The 19,200-nt window shown below is 38.8% G+C and overlaps 1 protein-coding gene across 4 annotated transcripts in view; it reads left to right on the forward strand.

Moving 5' to 3' along the window:
- KCNQ1 (potassium voltage-gated channel subfamily Q member 1) overlaps positions 1 to 19,200 on the forward strand; it is a 345,282-nt gene that overhangs the window by 43,642 nt on the left and 282,440 nt on the right. The gene's annotated exons all lie outside the window — the stretch shown is intronic.

Consider the following 19,200-nt stretch of genomic DNA (forward strand, 5'->3'; position numbering starts at 1 on the left):
GAACATACAGCTGTTCTAACTAAGTTTGAATCCCTCATATTGCTTGGGTTAATTGTTTTTTCAGCCATACTGGAGACCAGGCCCCTGGGCATAGAGGGGATAAAAGTTAAGTAGAAGTTCTTTCCTTTAGTTGGTGTCAAATCCAGCTTTGTTTCACAAGTGGAAAACTCACATATGTTCATTGACTCTGAGTTAAGACAACTTGCTCTACCTGTCTTATGCTCTTCTCCTTCAGTAGAGAAAATAGTCACCATGTTTATAGTGCACTAGAGCTGCAACAGATTTGTATCAACAAATACTCCAGAAGTATTACTGTTCTGCTAGCTTAGATTTCCTTGAAGAATCTTAGTTTTGAAATTGAAGAGGCATGATTTTAAAGACAGAAAAATTTTATAAATTTATTATACCTCAGTAGTGAGGTACTCCCTCCTAAATCATTTGTTTATTTGTATTCGTAAAAAAAAAGAGTATTATTTAACTTGTGAAAACACTGTCACTATATTGAGAAAATGCTAACTAGCAATTTAAATGTTTGCTCAAAACAGGTATTGTAGCAAGGCACCTGATATATCTTACTGTGTATGTTATCATTAACATGAAAAAGTTCTCTTAAGACCCCTGTCAATTATAATAAATTTTGTCAATTTATCTATGAAATATGCTGAGGTTCTGTGCCTAATATGAATGCTGTAAGAGTAAGAATATAGTGTATTAAATTTAGTATGAAGTATCTTCATGCTTGGTATATTATTTTTAACTAAGTTGTAAGATACTTGAACTTATAGCTGTAACATCATTAGTGCTAGCTAAGAGCATCTATGCATTTATTTCTGCATTCAGTACCTTTTCTGCTTTGTGGTTTGGAGTTTATTTTTGTAAAGATTTAAGTTATTTGGGTTTTTTTTGTTTTGGGTTTTGGATTTTTTTGAATCTATAACTGTAGCTGTGGATACTTCTATCAATTTCTGTGATGAATTTAAGCTGTGATAATGTCTCACTCATCTTTGCAATACATCATATTTTGCACGTGTGTTGCTTCAGTGAACTAACTCCTAGTGACAACATAACTAGGGAGGTTGCATTCCCTGCCTCCACCCTGTGAAATCATGAAGCTTTTTTTGTTTGTTTGTACTGTGTGCAGTATGTTTGTCTGTATCTGGGCAATACAGTGAGTGTAATGTGCATGCAAGACATTAGGATTACATACAGTGTATGTAATAAGTGGTATGTATTGTGTATTTACACTGTTCTGTATTATTTGCTCTCTAAGTAGTGAGAGAATTAGTGAATGATGAATCAGTGTTCAAGTTCTATATAGTGAAAAAAGCTGTGATTAATTTTTAACATTGAAATTCTACTGTCATGTTTTCTTGGGAAATAAGTTGTTTGTTTGTTCACTATTGGCTTATTCTGGCATTGTTTTCTTAAAGGATTAACTGTGGCAACTTTCATGAAACCTATGGGGGTTAAAGGGATCCATCACTACAAGGCAGTAGATGGGCCAATGTGCTCTTTCCTCTGTCCATTTTGGGTGTGACTTTCAAAGGAGTTGTGGCATCTTGAAGCCCAAATATATATGTCAGAATCTGATTCCTATTGGTGTCTACCTAGTAAAAGTTCCTATTCTCTTATTTTTGTTAAAGATTTTACTTTGATCTTAACATACCAATACAAGCTGTCAAAAACAGATATAACTGAATTCTTGGGCAGGGCTGGGAGGATTTTTAATCACAGATGACTGGTCGATAAGAAAATGCAAAGAAAGAAGTAAAAGTGTAATTGCATATGGAGACTAAAACACAAGACAAGGAAAAAGAGTGCAAACTTTTAACCCAAATAGTGCTGCAAGGAGACATGAAAGCTGGCGAGAGCGTTCTTCCTACTGCCCTGCAGTAGGAAGGAATTTTTCTTTTGTGTTTGTAGAATGATTTTTATTTATTTGACAATAATGTTTCTAATTTGGAGCCAGGCCATTCCAGTAGGTAGTGTTGTCATTGTAGGTGACAACGAAAGGGCAAGCACCTTGATTTACAAACTAGTACTAAGTAAGAGAGAGCTCAAAGGAGCAGCAGTGTATCAGCAACCAACCAGAAGGAGTATGGGAATCCTGAAGAAGGCTTTTGCTTGGACTTAACTGGACAGTGAGAATGAAGGTGATACTTTTGTCCATGAGGAGTTTGCATGAGACCTCAAGTAATCCCATGAAACTTGAGTCCTACTGCCCAAATGTGTGGGATTGAAATAAATTATTGCATAGAGACTTTTAACTCTTCCTTTTGAACATTACCACCTTTCCCTCTCAGCATTCTAAAAAGAAAATTACTGACATATTGTCAAGAGCAAATTGCCTTTTATTTAGATATAATTTCCTCTATAGGGTAGAATTATCTCTAAAAGAATTATGATTTGTAGTGCATCAAATATAAGGCTGAGATAATGTTACCAAATATTCAGTGTCACACTTTGAAATTTTGCCTACTGGAGATTTGTGGACTTCTTGTATTTTGTGGGGCAGGGTAGAGAGGCTTTGACCAGGCAGCCATAGGTGTGCAAATGCAAGAAATGAGTGTCATGCTGAATTGTCGGGAAATGAGTGCTCAGAGTTAGCATGTGGATAATGGTGATCTGAACATCTGCTGGAGCAAGTCTGTTTAGATGAGCTTACTGCATGGACACTGCAAATCTGATTTATCTTGAAAGTGAGATGGCATAACTGTAGAAGTGTGTGTGCGTGTGTGTTACCTGCAAATTACTGTTGTTATAGAATCCCTTCTACTGCCTGTATGAGTTTCATGGCACTTAAGATGCACATTGGGAAAAGGAACAGAATCTCTTCCTCCTGACTGAAAAGCTTTTTGAATAAGACCATTAAAAACACTCACAATTAAGACCTGTATTGCTTTATTTCCTCCACATAGCCAAAGTATTTTGCTCTGACTGTGTAAAAAATATAAGCACCTACATAATTTCAGCAGACAGCCTTTTTGAAAGCAAGGAGGGAGCCCAGTTGCGTTAAAGTTAGATAGAAGCTGAGTGTGCCCTTTTTCATGAATAAGATTTTTATGCTTCAATAATATATTAATACAAGATATTGCAATTACATGAAAATTAAAGCTTAAAAAGTTGAGATTATATATACAATTTTCCTTTTATTATGGAGTTGCTTGTCTTATCACCTCCCACTGTCACAGCAGGAAACAGAAGATGTTATCAATATTTTTAAACCATTAGAAAATGCTTCTGTTTTTCATAACAACAAGAAAATTGCAAGATTAACACTGGAAAAATAAATAAGGGCAAGTTCATATGTGTTCCAAGTGGTGCTCCAGTTTTAGACAAAAAGCTCATAATTAGTTGCTGAATCTTTCTCTACTTGTCACCACACTTCACAAGGCAAAGGGCCTTGATGAAAGCTATACCAAAATGCAGTTGTAATGGGAGATTAGGAGAGAATTGGCCTTTTGTTTGTTTCCAGAATGCAGTGAAAACTGTTTAAATTTGCATGTGTTTATTTTCTCTTCTCACTAGATGGTGCTGTTGGTGGGGGGTTCGACTTGAGTTACTCTTTGGCACTTGCCCAGCATGAGCTGGAGTATGAGCCAAGATTGTGAAAGGATCATCATTTTGAAGAGTCCTATGTACACTTGGCCCATGTAAGCTGGTGCAGGAGAGTTTTTGCCATGACTCATAAAGAAAATGTGGTATATCTGTGTAAAAACTGATTTTGAGACTACAATATATAAACTATGGAAAAAAGTAATTCAGAGATGTATGTTCCCAGAGAGGCCATATTTTTCTTTTATTTTCATAAGCAAGGATTTTATGGTGCCAGAACACAGCAGAATGCTGTTATCTCAGCATGATCTAAGAAAATCCAAGTGCCTGATCCAAGGGGATTAAATATTCTGCTGAACCAACGGATATTTAGTGTGCCTGAAACAGCTATTTTCTGGTAGGAATCTCATTTCAATATTGATTCCAACCAGAAAAAAAAAATGTTTTTATGATGAAAGTGTAAGCTCTTTCCAGCTTTCTGTTTTCTGAGTTCTTTTTCTACTTTAGCATACTTCTTAGAGAAGAGATGAAAGAACTTTTAAACATTAAAAAATATAAATTGAGATAAAAAAGCAATAGTTTTGAGGAGTTAACTTTTACTTTATTGGTGTTGAAATTATTCCTACAGTTATGAGAAACTGGTGCACACTCTAGACCCATAAGAAATCTAGGGGGTTTTTTTCTTTTTAAATATAATCTTTTGTTTTGAGTATAAATAAATCTTAGGTTTTGTTTGCTGGAGTGATTTGTGAGTCTTGTGAGAAAGAAAAAGAGAGAAAGAAAGAGAAATGTACCTACAGCTTTTGCTTCTGAAGATGGTCTTCACAGAGAACACATGGTTCCAAGTGGTTTCAGAATTTTTCTTTTCTGGTTGTCTTCTTCAGTTAAGAAGGCTGAGACAGAGATTTACAATCTGGATATTGGCTCATTTTCATCCTATAAAATTACAGGATGCACTTAAATCTGGGATTTCTTGTGATAGTTCTACAGACTGATCTAGTCTACAGACCCTCTCTGAAGAGCAACTGTAGCTGAGAAAGTAAAAAATTCGTCTTTGCAGCCTCAGCAAAGTTCCTTGGTCTGACCTGCAGTGAAGTCAGCTGGTATAGAAGATGTATCTAGTGGACTCATGGTCTTCAATCTTTTTCTTTTGCTGGCCCTGCAGATAGACCTGTCCAGGGAGTCACTCCCTGCAGCATTTCCTTTCTGTCACTTCACTGATAGCTGAAGTTGAGAATCCCAGTTTTCAGTTTAAGTCAGCTTCTGTACAAAGCTAACTATGAGTGATTTGAAGGCTCAGAAAACACGATTAGAAATTAAAATTGCCCTCCCTCCTTTTAATTAGGGAACAGTATAGCTGGAACAAGGAGCTTCCCCTGAATCTGCCCCCAGGTGTTGCTCCCTGCACTGCACCCTGTGATTGTGATGTTTGTGGCTGAGCTGTGCTGGTCAATAATGTGAGTGCTTCCAATCTACCCTATTGCAAAATCAGCTGCCTTGAAATGTTGCTGGTAGTAACATCTTAACTTGTTCCAGCTGCACACAAAGCAAACTCTTGTCAACTCCCCATGTCTGTATAGGAGAATTATGTCTTTAATGTAGATGTGATGTTAAAGGGATCTATTTCATTTGGTTCAGAAGGTTGCGTGAATGTGCTTAAATTCTGGTTTTTGTCCATTCTGAGGAGGTCAAAGAGAGCCAAGTCAGATGTTTCTAAAGTGTAAATGAGGTTATCTGTTAGGGCCTGCTGAACTAATTTAATGAAATGGGCTCTTTTATGAAAAAAAAAATAAATTTGTTGCTATTGTTTGGTGTGGATGAAGTCTGAGCTGAAGAGGAATGCAAGAAAAGAATGAAGAGGTGATATGAAATGAAAGCATGCGAAGACCAGTAAGAGAGGGATGAGCTGCTTTTGTTTTCACATGTGCTAAAAATTAGTAATACATGTAGTTTCAAACAACTGTACTTTCCCTTTAAAATCTGCAGAGGGCAGCATTGGACCATGCTGTGCTCCATCTGGGTGGCTGATTCTGACCTTGGTTAGGGTTCTGAAGTAGATAAAAATATATCTTGGAAGAAGTGACCTATTAATAAAAGAAATGTTTTTTCACATGGCCTTGGGGAATTTTATACAAGTAATTAGCAACAGTAATTTTGGGAGAGAGAGTTGGAAGAAAAGGGCTGTGTAAACATTGGTGCCAGAGACAACTCTCCCTGCTTTGTGGTGGTAGCCACAAAATTCAGGTTGTTTAGTCTGCCTGATTGCTCATCCTGTGTATGGCTTTCAGGGAAGGGGAAAAAAAAGAAGAGAACAATTAAAGCTTTCAGTGAAATGAATTGAACAAGTCTTTGCATGGAGGACAAAGTTACTAAACTTGTTAACACACAAAAATTTCCAGTGTGTTATATCCTTCCAGGTATGCTCTTGTTATTGTCTTAGATGTTTCCTATTCAGTTGCAATAAAATAAAAAGTTTATTTGTCTAAATGTCTCTGAAGTTACCACCAAAAATTACTTTTAGATGTATATGATAAGAATAAGCACTGATTTTTATAGAAAAAATGCACCTCCTCTTACATGTATTCTATATATATTTTCATATATTTCTAGAAGGTCCAAAAGTTGTGGGTTTGAATGCTTATTTCATCTGCTACACTGGAGTGGCTTGGATGTAGAAAATTGATTGCTTCCATTTCTGCCTTTCCTAAGAACTATGAAAAAATTAAAAACTCCCCTTTCTTGGATTTCTGCACCTGGAGTTGTGTGGTGGAACACCTGAACACTGTCACTTAAAATAAAGTCTGCAACTATGTTGCTGTGCATTAAAGGAATTTGGAATTTATGCCCACTGGGGTGGATGGTGCAGAGCATGAAGTATTTATTGGGACTCAAACTCTGAAGACTAAGATGGGCTCTGGGAAGAGTGACCTTTCTCAAACTCAGGATCGGGCTGGTGACAGATTGTGGGCCAGCACAAACCACTCCTCATGGACTGGTGCCGTCTGCTGGCTGCTTGGTGGCCCACATGATCTGACATGGTAATCTTCCTCTCATTGGTGTGGGGGTGTTGGCCGAAGACTGAAATGAACAGAGTGCCACGTTGTCCTTTTGTGCAGTGCAAGCTTTCCAGCTTCCCATATATGAGCTACATAATGTGAAAGTTTTCAGGAAACATTGCTTTTATGTTGTGTGTGAAGTTTTGATAAACCTGTTCTTAAGGGCTTGTGTTTGCCCTCATAAGTTGCACAATATACTGGTGGTTTGTTTCTTTACCTTCCAATAAATTATGTTCAAAGGTGTATCTAAGAAAATACCATCACTGAGAAATGTATGTTTCATTCACCGTTGCATCTACTATTCCCTTTTGTCAAGCTTTCTGCTTAAGGGTTTAAAGTCTGACTAAACTTTTCTGGGGTGTAAATCCATGTCAAGCTCAGAACATTCACTTGATAAACTCCAAAAGAAAGGTAGTAAACATATTTTCTTTGAAATTATACATATTTTTCACTATTTAATATTTTACTGAGCAAGCAGAGTAATACAAATTCCATCTTGGAAAGAAATTGAAAACTGGAATACTGGTGCATAGTATAGCCAAGCAGTGAAAAGAAAGATTTTTAAATTTAGGGTTTATCTAGATTAGTGTGTAATGTTTGCAGTGACAGGTGTTTCCTTTGTGCTTTGCCCAAATGTCTGAAAAGTAGTTTGTCATTAAGTGCTACATTCAGTGTGTATCTCAATTTCAGCATAACTGGAGGGTCTATGGCTTTGTTAGGTCCTTGTTTTCACATCTGACCTCAGCCAGCTGGAGTCTATTGTTTTAAGCGTAAAGTAACAGCTGACATAACATAACGGATATCAAGCCGAAAAACTGAAACAGTGGAGTGAACTGAGGCAAAGGGAGGGGAAAGGGAGAAGCTGGGAAGGAGGGACAGGAGCAAAACTGGCTTCATGATTCAATGTGGAAGCTTGCCGGCTTGTTTTCCCAGGGGGAATTAGCTAGGAAATAATGGGATGAGTCTGTTGAAGTTCTATTTGCAATTGATTACATATGATAGACTACTGACACAGGTTTGAGTTTGCCAGCTGTCACTAGCTGGTGGGTCCTGAATGGCTTTAAGTGGCCCTTGCTAGGCAAAACTGGAATAAACTCTGCAGGTGTAGTGTAATTGTAGTGCAGAAAAGCAGTAAGTGCCAGTGTCTTAGAAAAAAGGAGATTCAAGCAGTTAGTAGAGAGAAAATAAATTGAATGCATTAAGAATGTTATTTTGCAATGTTGGGTTAAGTGAGTTCAATTAACTGGCTAAAAAACTAAAATCAACTGGACTTCTTGGTGGCTTTCTTTTTCTTGGCAGTTTCTTAAGTAAATTTCTGAGTTTGTTTTCTAAAAAACTTCATTGTTTTGTTTCTTGACTTCTGTGTTTGACAGTAGGAAAGTTCATCTCAGCACTGAGTGCTAACTGCTCTTGGAAGGGGAATGAGTAAATGAACATCTTGTGAGAAATTTGTCCAGCCATGAAAAAAGTGACAAATATCTGACTTTGTGCACAAATAAGGAGCAAGAACATAGGGAGATTATCCTGTTATTTATTCAGATGCATTTATGTATATACTTCTGTGTATATATATTAATATATAGAACAGTTCCCTTTTTTAGCAATGATTTGAAAAAAATACTTATAGCTGAATTTAATTTGTATTGAGTAGAGCCTCTGGCAACTATGCCTTACTGAGAGTTTATTCCATGGCTTTGGGAGAGGGGGGAAAAAAAGTCAAGACTCTGTGCTGGGGTTTCTTTTATGTGTGTGCATGTAGGCAACCAAATTAGGTTCTACATTTATAAGTGAAGTTTTTATGGCACGAGGCTTGCAATTGTGCAGCGTATTTTGCTTTGGGCATATGAGTCGTCATCACGACTTCAGTGGAGCTTCCTGTGTGCATAAATGTTAACAGGATCAGGATGTAATAGGAAAGGTTTCTTCAACAGAGTCTGCTTGCAGTTAAGGATAACTTAGGAAGCATGAGTTTGATTTATGCAACTACAAACTGTATTTATCTCACATTTAATATTTAAAAAGTATTTTTATCTAATTTACTTTTATTTTGGTATTATGAAAAATGTCATCATGGCTGAAGGGTGAGTTGTGTTAAATCTGTCTTGCACAAAGAGTTTTTAGGATTGCTCTTATGGTAATGTGGGGCCCAGTACAACTTTATCTCAGTAATCAGAAAGGCCTTGTGAAAGAGTTTATTAGAGTTGTTGATTCAGTGGCTAGTAGTACTTAGCATGGGCATTTGCACTTTATCTCAGCTTATAATATAATTTAGTTTAGTTCTAGAGCTCAGAACATGGTCTTTGTACTGAGCTGCTGGAGAAGTCTTGGTAGTCCAGACAGCTGCCACGTACTGCATTTTCTGTTCCACGTTTGTGGCATGTCCTGTGCCTTGGGAGCAAACAAGGGTGGGTGCCCATGTGCCCTGGTAGCAATAGTGCTCAGAGGCTGTGCAACAGAGGAAGTTCTGCAGGCTTCTGAGTTACCTGCGGTGACCAAATGTTGAGACAAATGTCTGAAAACTTCTGCACTGCTCAGCTATCCCAGCTGACCATTGATTTCAGGGACCTGTACTTTAGTGCATTGTCTATTTCCACCTAACCCATCAAGCATGAGCATATTCTTAGGATGATGGGGAACCAAAAGCTGTTATTAGCACTCAGAAACTGTCAGACTTTGAAGTACTAACAAAATAACCAAAATGCCCGTTTTCACACCCAGTCTGTGAAAGCAAGCTATGTGCTGCCTCACTTTGCTGGTGTCCCTTTTGCTAATGACACTGAGGCTTGACCCCTTTTTCCCCTCCAGTATGCTGTTAACATCCTTATTAAGGATGTTTTCAGAAACACTCATTTTCGTTGTAGTTTCTGTCAGCTTGACAGGATGTGTTTACACGTGGAATGCATGCAAAAGGAGTGGGTTCATATGTGCTTTATACCGTTGCAGCTGTTCAGCAAATCAAGGTGAGAAAGGATGTCTGCTGTGAGGTAATTTGTCTATTCTGTGATTGCCTGCAGGGCGGGTGGTTACAATGTATGTAAAAGATGCTGTTTTGGCTGTAGCATTGCAGAACAGTTTTAAATCAGACTGCTTGCTATGGTGCCTGACCTCCATCTGGCCTACAGGCAGGGGTCTTGACAGCTACCTTCTAGGAGCTGCTCCAAGTCATTGATTTAGTATATGGAACTCAGAATGAGTTATACTTAGTGGCCAGGGCAGGGGAAAAGGGAAGAGAGAAAATTAAATATTTACTAATCTTATTTCTGTAATGCCTTACAAACATGAATGTACTTAACCTCACAGCATTCTTGGGAGGTGAATATTAGCAGTTTTACATTTAAAATTGGATGATCCGTAGCTTTTCCATGCTAAGTTGGCTTTGTGAGATAAATCCTTCAGAGAACTCAGACTGCGCTTTCAAGAGCAAGTTTCAGCCCACATAAACTGGTGCTGCCACCTGAAGAAATGATTCTGCTTCTCCATTCCTTGTGCCAAGACAAGCATTTGTGCAGCTATGTTGTCAACTGCCTTGGAGAACTCAGATGGGTTCAAACTAACCTTTTCTTTGGCCAGATGAGATTGCTTCTTTTGGCAACAGTGCTGACTTAAACTGTTTATGGAACTGTAGAGTAAGATTTGTTAGCTTTTGATATTGATAGTGCGATGGAAACTTTACCTGCAACACAATTTACAAGCACACTTGTGTGTTATCCTTCTGAGAAAGGACATTATTGTTGTTTCCATTACAGCTCCATCAAAAGGCCCTGTCTCTAAGTTCAAATGCAACACCTAGTAGAGCAGGGTGGGGGCCCACACTCTCTAAAAGATAGTTCCTACCCTCATATACCTTGCAGCCTAAACAGATAAAGTGGTTCAAAAGGTGAGTGGAAGGAAGCATGAGTAGGCTTTTGCACAGCCAGACACTGAAGCAGAGAAAACAGTTTACAGAAGTCCCAGCTTTGCCCTGCTCCACATGTTCCCATTGAGTGATGGGCCTCAGCAGTGACAACACTGTAAAGAGATATATATATAATTTCTTTTTTTCATTTCTTACCTTACCAATGTGAAAGCTTTTTTTTTATGCAAGATGAGATTTTAACATTTATTTTACATACTGAAGTTTGTTTGTGCCTTTCATGTATTTATTTGAGTGACTAATGAAGTAACATTTTATATTTTCTTTGCATGTATTTTGCTGCAGGATAGCAGGTAGTCAGCCTGACAGCTGATTGAGGTGAACTTGACTGAAATTCATTTTATCCTACAGGTCTAGGCATACCTACTTTAATCCAGAGCTGGTTACTGAATCTGAATTGGCAGCTAGGCTCTCTACAAACCAAAGCTGTTTTGTTCAAACTCAGCTAGAACAAGCAGGGTGTAGATAGGTTTTCAGCAGCATGTCTCTCCAGAAAAGCTTAAGAAGCAGTCATCTGCTAGCCCCTTGCTGATGCCCCTCCATAACTGCCCCAGAAAGCTTTTTTTTTTGCCATCAAAGATGGTTAAACTTAATCTGGTTAGAACAAAGAGGGCAAAGAGCACTTCTACAGCAGGTTACTGTTGTTCAGCTTTGTGGGTGGTAATCTCCAAGATGAGAAGCAGAGGAATGAGGAGTTGGGGGGGGGGGGGGGGGTAGTATCTTCAATCTCTTTCTGTCTTTGAACTGATCACGGGCACGTGGTTGCACATGTCAGTGTAGTCTAGTCCCACAGGGTATAATTGTACTGTTATGTCATCATTATTATTAATACAATAATAGGCACGTTTGGGTTTGAATTACTGCAACTGTTTTGATAAAACGAAAAAAATGCAACCAAGCCCAAACACCCACATATCTCTGCAGAGAATATCAGCACTAAATGTGTGTGTAGAGTAGTCCTGAAACAGCAATTTACCTTGTAGATTCTTAGCATGTGTTTGTATATATATAAAAATTTTAAAAAGGTACTTGGATACAAGTGAGATTTTTCAGACGCATGCATTAATGACACGTGCTTTCATACTCTCATGTCAGGATTCAGCTCATTAGTGAACCAGTTAAATATTTAACCACTATGAGTCATGTACCTTTTAAAAACAAACAGTTAAAAAGGATGTAAAGAAATAATTCTTCCCTTACTCCTAATTCTGAACTGGAAACTTAGTGAGTTGCTGTCTCAAGGAAAAAAAAGTCCAAGAAAATTAAGGGCATTATACTGACTCTATAGAAGTCAAAGTTTACAATGGTATGTGCTTACAAATATGTTTGTGGTACAGTGGGTGAGGTGGAGGGAATAGATAGGGAATCTTGTAAAGCTTGTAAGCAGCGCAGGTTTGCAGCAGTAATTGAAACTAACAACTTTGTAAAAAGAGATGTCTTTATATTTTGGTAATAAAACTAGGAAACTCCCCATGCTAAAATGTAGGAAAAACTGCTTTCAAGTAGTATAGCAATAACATGAAATTTTCTTTTCTCTTCTTAATTGATTATGTCAGGTTAATGGGCAATGAGAGTCAGAGGTGAGAAACTCAGCCATGCATCAAGTCACACAAAAATGCATACTGTGTCCATTCTGTCAAACAGCAATTCCCCAAACAAACAGGCAGCCTGTCAATCTTGACTTTCTCAAGGTCAAAAAACCAAGGTGCTGAAATGCTAGTGAAACAATTAAGAGAAGTTTTAATTAAGAAAATCTCCTGTTTCAGGAGCTGATTTGACTTTTGGAAAGTAACTGAACTCCAGTTCCTTAGTGTACAGACACAAGGGACCTTTAGCTTTCATGTCCCAGGCAGCTTTTATCTTGTAGCTTATGTGCGGGGGTGTTTCTGTCTTATACCAAATCATGTATTTGTAGATATTTGATGAGTGCTTGCAGCCCAGAAAGACAAATGTTCTTCATCAAAATCAGTGTGGCCAGCAGGTCAAGGGAGGTAGTTCTGCTCCTCTACTCCACTTTGTGAGACCCCACCTGGAGCACTGCATTCAGCTCTAAGGTTCCCAGCACAGGAAGGACATGGATCTGTTGGAGCGAGTCCATGAAGAGGATCAGAGGGATGGAGTGCCTCTCCTATGAGGAAAGGCTGAGAAAATTGGGATTGTTCAGCCTGGAAAAGTGAAGGTTTTGGGATGACCTAATTGCAGCCTTCCAGTACTGACAGGGATCCTGCAAGAAGGATGGAGAGGGACTTTTTACAAAGTTATGTAGTGACAGGACAAAGGGGAATGGCTTCAAATTGTAAGAGTAGGTTTAGATTAGATATTAGGGAGAAATTCTTTACTGTGAGAGTTGTGAGACACTGGAACAGGTTGCCTAGAAAAGCTGTGAATGCTCCATCCCTGGAGGTGTTCAAGGCCAGGTTGGATGGGACTCTGTGCAACCTAGTCTAGTGGAAGATATCCCTGCCACAGTAGAGGGATTGGAACTAGATGATCTTTAAGGCGTGTTCCAACCCAAACCATTCTGTGATTCTATCATCTGTACCTAAACTGCTGATTTCCTCTGATTTTATGTCTGTAATTAGCTCTCACTTGGAAAGAAGAGACTATTGTTTGTACATATATAGGATAAGGAGTTTTCTTTTGGTCATTTTCTCACTTCAGTGTTGCTTGTGCTCTTTTTTTAGGGAGCGGGAATCACTGCTAATTTAGAAAATTCTTCTGACACTTTAAATCTCCATTAAGAGAGTCATGTAACTGAACTCAGGTAATAGGGTCTTTTTAATCTAAGAACTCCTCAGCCCCATGGTTTCTGTAGATTTCCCACAAATGTGCGAATTATTGCTACTTGTGTCTGATCATCTGGACAATAGCAGATGAGATGTGGGAGATTCTGCTGCTATGCCTCTTGGATCATAAAATGGCATAAAAACAGAGAACAGCATCCCGAATAGTCTTAGTGTTAGATGACTGTTTATTTGGGAGAGAACAATGAGGCAAGCAGGAGAAACATCTTTCTGATGACAGTTACCTGAGTAACCTGAGCTATCTGTTCCTTGAAACAGCTGTCTCTCTCTTCTTGCTCCTTAATTTGGCGAGACACTGACAAAGTTTCTAATAGGTATTTAATTTCTCTTACCATTTAGAGGTGATGTTGAGTTAGAGCTTTTTCACTTAAACTACTTGCTTTACAGAGTTGGAGCACGATGGTGGATACTGTCAGTGAAACCTTTTGTGCAAAGGTGTGAGAGGTGGAGGAAGAAATGTCAAGTGGCTTGGATGAGGGATGAAATGTCACTTCTGCTTTTCAGTTACCTCTTGGAACAGGGACATCTTGAGTGTTATAATTGCTTAATGAATTGCAAATGCTACTCATCATGGAACTGTATATTCTGTTATTCCTTTCCTAGCCTGAACTTAAAAATCATTACTGACTGAAACATTCTACAAGGCATGGAGAATTCAAATATGCAGAAAACCAATGGCGATTAAAATTTGGGGGAGTTTGTGCTGCCTTCCTGAATGTGCATCTAGACTTTCATGTACAGTATAACTTTGCTTGCATGCCAGCTTTTCAAAATTAAAATGTCTTTTAATCACCTTTATATAAATATTAATCCCAGCCCTTACCCTAAGAGGCTTCAGAACCAAAATTATTGTGGACATTTTAAAACAAAAATGGAAATTGAACTGCTATGGGGAATTCTTTAAAGCTGCTTCTGTTTTTCATATTTATTCTTAGTCTTGGATGTGAGACTGAAAACAAAGAGTAAAAATCTTGGAGAATATTTTATTTTTTTAATTTTGTTTTATTTCCTGGTAAGACACCTTTCACATGTTGTGGGACCAGGACAAAAACCAATGTTATCTGACTGACCAGCATAGCAGAAGTGATATACAGAACAAAGAAGGCTTTTTATTTGTAATTTCTTAGGGTTTTATTCATCTCAGTTCATAACACAGGATATCAATAAATTTCAGTTGCTTTGATAAAGTAGTATTAGGTCAAAATCTAGCATTTTTTTAAACAAATGAGCTTACTGTAACATTCCCAGCCAGAAGCTAAAGTTTCAAAGCAATGTGCTTTTACTTTGATTTATTGTCAGTAGCTTATTAGGCCTTTGTTTGAATTAGGAGCCATTGTGGGCAGCCAGAAATTGAACTTTATGTAATATAATCTATCTGTCACTTAGTATCTGTTCCCTAACAGTGATGCTAACACATTCAGACTTTAACATCTGGACCTCACACTTGAGTTTTCAGTTACTAGGTAGAGTTTAATGTTTCAGTGCTTCCATGTAGTTCCTTCCTAGCTATTTCCCATCTGTGTATGACTGTCTCACTTCCCTAGAGGCCAGTCACCAGTGCTGCCAATGGCACTAGACAAGCCTTTTCCTAAGAATACATTTTTTTAAACTGTATCACATTTTAAACTGTGCCAGACTACTAGACTCATTGTCTTCACCTCAAAAGTCAGAAAATGATAATAAAGCAGAAAATTGTGGGATTGTGCTTGAACATGTCTCTGAGAGGAATATATAGTCTTTAATTCATGGGCCATTTCCAAAAAAAGCAGTTCTTCAGTCTTCTTTAATGATTTAAAAATGAAAGGCTAAAGTTTGAAAAGATACAGTATGATTGCAGGAAAGACAACAGACGTTAGAGTCTACAGCTCAACCTTCCTGACAAAGTCAGTTCTTGAAAGAAAAATCTGTAATAGTTGATGTACTAAATGCTTCATGGCTGTCAGGCTTTTCTGGGAATGTATGTGCCTGTAGTTACTCCATACTTTCCTAGCTGGAGAAGTCCTTGGAGGAAAGCAGGCTAGCCTGTCCTTGAGCAAGAGAAAAATTCACATATCTCCACTCTGGACTTCTTATGAGTTTCCAAGAATGGGCTTCTGTGATTGCTGCAGCTATTTCATATGCTACTTGTGGTGCCTGGGAGTTGGCTGTAAATGAGGCTCTCTTTGTGCCCAAACATAATATGGAGACTTAAGTATTGAAGAATAAAAGCAGTAGGTGGGTGCACTGAGTGAAGGCCACTCTTCTCCAGATGTATTGCAAAGTACCTGTTGGCATTAGTGATAGAAGTCAAAACCATCAAATAAATAAGGCATCTTTTTTTCATATGCTCTTCGTTTTTTTTCTGTGACTTCTATTTTAGGTATTAATTCACAAATTGGAAAACTCAGCTAGAGCCAATAAGGGGGTAATCTGAGGCTGGAGCAGTACTTCTGTCTCTTGAGCAAGTAGCAGCGAGGGAATGAAACTTCCTGAAAACATCTGGCAGAGCTGAGCTGTGCCAGTACATCCATTCCCCCATAGGGAAGATGACTGACTCCTAGGGTGGGGACAGATCAAAAGGAAGGTGGAGGGAAACAGAAACAGAGGTGGAAAAGGATGCCAAAATGTTTAAAATCTGTCTAATGGCCTAGCTTCTATTTGGAATAAATTTTATGAAAGATGCACTTTTTGTATTAGCCTGTGATAGGTAGGTCTAGTTGAACCAGCATAGTTTAAGAGGTTGAGAAAGAAAAGAAAAAAAGACTGAAGTATTTTGCTTGCACTTAGTGCTTTAAGGTAATTTAGTCTAAAAATATTTGAAGTTAAATAAACATTGTATTTTAAGTAGTTGAAGGCATTTACTATGTTTGCAAAGGCCTTTGCTCTTTGCAGCCTGATTTGAGGAGATCTGTTTTTGTCTAGAAGAAACAAAAATATTTGTGAGCTTGCTTTTGACTCATGGACTGCCAGGAATCCTCTTCTGTATGAACTGGAATTGTGGAAAACTTCATTTGAATATGAGTCCGAAGGAGGTACAGATACACTGCTAGTGGAGTGGTCGTGAAAAGCTGCATTAAAATCTTTCTTTTAGTGACTTTCAAGAATGATGGATTGTATTTGTTTCAATTTCCCTTCCTATAGTGCTGCAGGTTGTATTGGTTTCAATTTCCCTTCCTATAGTGCTGCTGCTTGGGTTGACACTAAGAGTGGTCTTGATGTAGGTGCTGTTTAGAGAGGCTGCCCTCATGAGCCCAAACAGGCAACTTCCTCTGTGGATCAGGAACTGTCCCTGAAAGTCACAGAAACACAGAGTATTCTGAGTTGGAAGGGACCTACAAGAATCAACGAGCCCAGCTTTTAAGTGAATGGCCCATATGTGGATCAAACCTATGACCTTGGTGTTGTTAGCACCATACTCTAACCAACTGAGTGAGTCTCAGGGTCATGCACTTATGTATTTGTCACCACCAGAAATCTGGAGCACCTTTCAGATCTTGGAAACATTCAGTGGTCCTGCACTGTGAAGTTTGTGTTCATTTGGTGTAGTTAATTCAACTGGCACGGACAGATTTATTATTAGCCATGGAAACCCTGTGAAACATGACAAACCTTGAAATCAGATGAAAAGTGGCATTTTCAGCTACATTTTTTTCATCTTCCCTGCTAGCTGCACTATGAATATGTATGACCCAGACCTGAAAATGCATTTGCAAGCCCAAAATGTCTGCATGCAGCACTGTTTTTAAGCTTTCTTAGATACTTGTAATTTAAAAGGGTGAGCTACAGATGCTTATTCCCTACTCATACTGTGAGGGTTTCTAGATCCAGGTTTGATACCTACCCGTTATATTTTTCAATGTAATTGAAATTAAGTTGCGGCCTTTTGTGAATCTTCAGAGTTCACAAAACTATTGTTACTTTCTGATTCAGTGTAGCATTACTGGCAATTCAGAGTAAAGAACTATTTTCATCTTTCTGCACAATAAATGTGTAAAAGGACTATCCTATAACCTAGTGATTTGTTGTAAATGTTAATCTTTGCCCTTCAATTTAAGTACATGTGCATGGGACAGTTTGCTTATCTATGCTTTGTGAAGTTGTTAATGTGGGATGCTTTTTCTGCCGTAGTTTGTGTTATGTACCCTGCAGTTTAGAAGGAACAGTTAAGAGCAATTGAGAACACTGAGTGGAGAAAGATATATTTATTCTAGGCAGTGTGTCAGTCACTGAACATTATCAAATGAAAAATTATGGCAATTAATTACTGAAGTGTTGGGTTTGTGTGGCAAGGTTTTAGTAATGGGAGACTACAGTGGTGGCTTCTGTAAGAATCTGCTAGACGTTTCCCCTGTGTCCAACAGAGCCAGTGCTAGCCAGCTCCAATATGAACCCACTGCTGGCCAAGAATGAGCCCACCAGCAACAGTAGTAGTGCCTCTGGCATAATATATTTAAGAAGGAAAAAAGTTGCTGCATAACAGCAACTGCAGCTGAAGAGAGGAGTGAGAATGTATTAGAGCCCTGCAGGCACCAAAGGCAGTGCGGAAGGAGGGGCACGAGGTGCTCCAGGCACCAGAGCTGAGGTTTCCCTGCCTGTGACGTAGGTCATGGTGAGGCAGCTGTCCCCTTGCAGCTCATGGAGGTCCACGGCAGAGCAGAGATCCACCTGTACGCCATGGAAGAATCCATGCCAGAGCAGGTGGGTGCCTGAAGGAGGCTGTGACTCCATAGGAAGCCTATTCTGGAGCACGGTCTCACAGGACCTGTGAAACTATGGAGAGAATAGCCCATGCCAGCAGGATTGCTGGCAGGACTTGTGATCCTGTGGGGGACCCACACTGGACCAGATTGTGAAGAACTGCAGCCCATGGGAAGGAAGACTGGAGAAGTTCATGGAGAACTGTTTCCCATTGGAGGTACCCCACACGGGAGCAGGGGAAGAGGGTAAGGAGTGCTCCCTCTGAGGAGGAAGGAGAGGCAGAAATTTTGTGTGATGAGCTGACCACAACCCCAATTCCCTGTCCCCCTGCCCTGCTGGTGGGGAGGAGGCAGAGAATTTGGGAGTGAAGTTGAGCCTTGGAAGAAGCGAGGGGAAGCGTCTCAAGATTTGGTTTCATTTCTCAATATCCTACTAAAGGAATTTCCCCAAGCAAAGTTTTGCCCATGATAGTCACTGCTGAGTGATTTCTCTGTCTTTATCTTGATCCATGGGCCTTAGTTATATTTTCTCTCCCCTGACTATATGAGAGGAGTAGATAGAGAAGCTTTGGTGGGCATCTGGTGTTCAGTCAGATCAGGTTATGTAATAACATCTACAGGTTATGTAATAAAATCAGAAAATACCTTGAAATGTGAGAATGTGATTCTGGTAAACAGATAAACATACCAGATCAAAAACCAAACAAACCCCTCCTAAAAGACGTAAACCTCAAGAAAACAAGCCACACAGAAGTCAGTGAAGTCTACTCTGATGTGAAATGCTTATTTTTCTGGTAATTCAAATGCCAAAATAAAAGTCGTAAATTTATTCCAATAGCTTTTGCAGTAGCAATAACCGTGTATGAATTTCTCTCCTGTCTTCTAAAATCCTGGTTTTGCCACTAAATCTTTAAAGAAAAAGAAACAAAACCAGCCAGAAAAGGTTTGTGTGTGTGACAGAATTTTTCTTGCTTGTGTTGTTGGTACTTGATTTTGCTCTTTGAATCTAAGGTTATTTTTAAAAGCTATGTTTTTTTGGCATCTACCCAGGTTATGTTCTTGTCTCGGTTTGAGGGGAAAAACCAAAATGTTTTACCCACAAGCAGGGGAGGGGCCTCCTCCACAATAATCACACCACTCTTTATCAAATTTAAGAAAAGGAATTTTAATACAAGAAGGATAACTGCTATATATAT

Source organism: Pithys albifrons, chromosome 6 (assembly GCF_047495875.1).
Source record: "Pithys albifrons albifrons isolate INPA30051 chromosome 6, PitAlb_v1, whole genome shotgun sequence".
In the NCBI taxonomy this organism is placed as follows: Eukaryota; Metazoa; Chordata; class Aves; order Passeriformes; family Thamnophilidae; genus Pithys; species Pithys albifrons.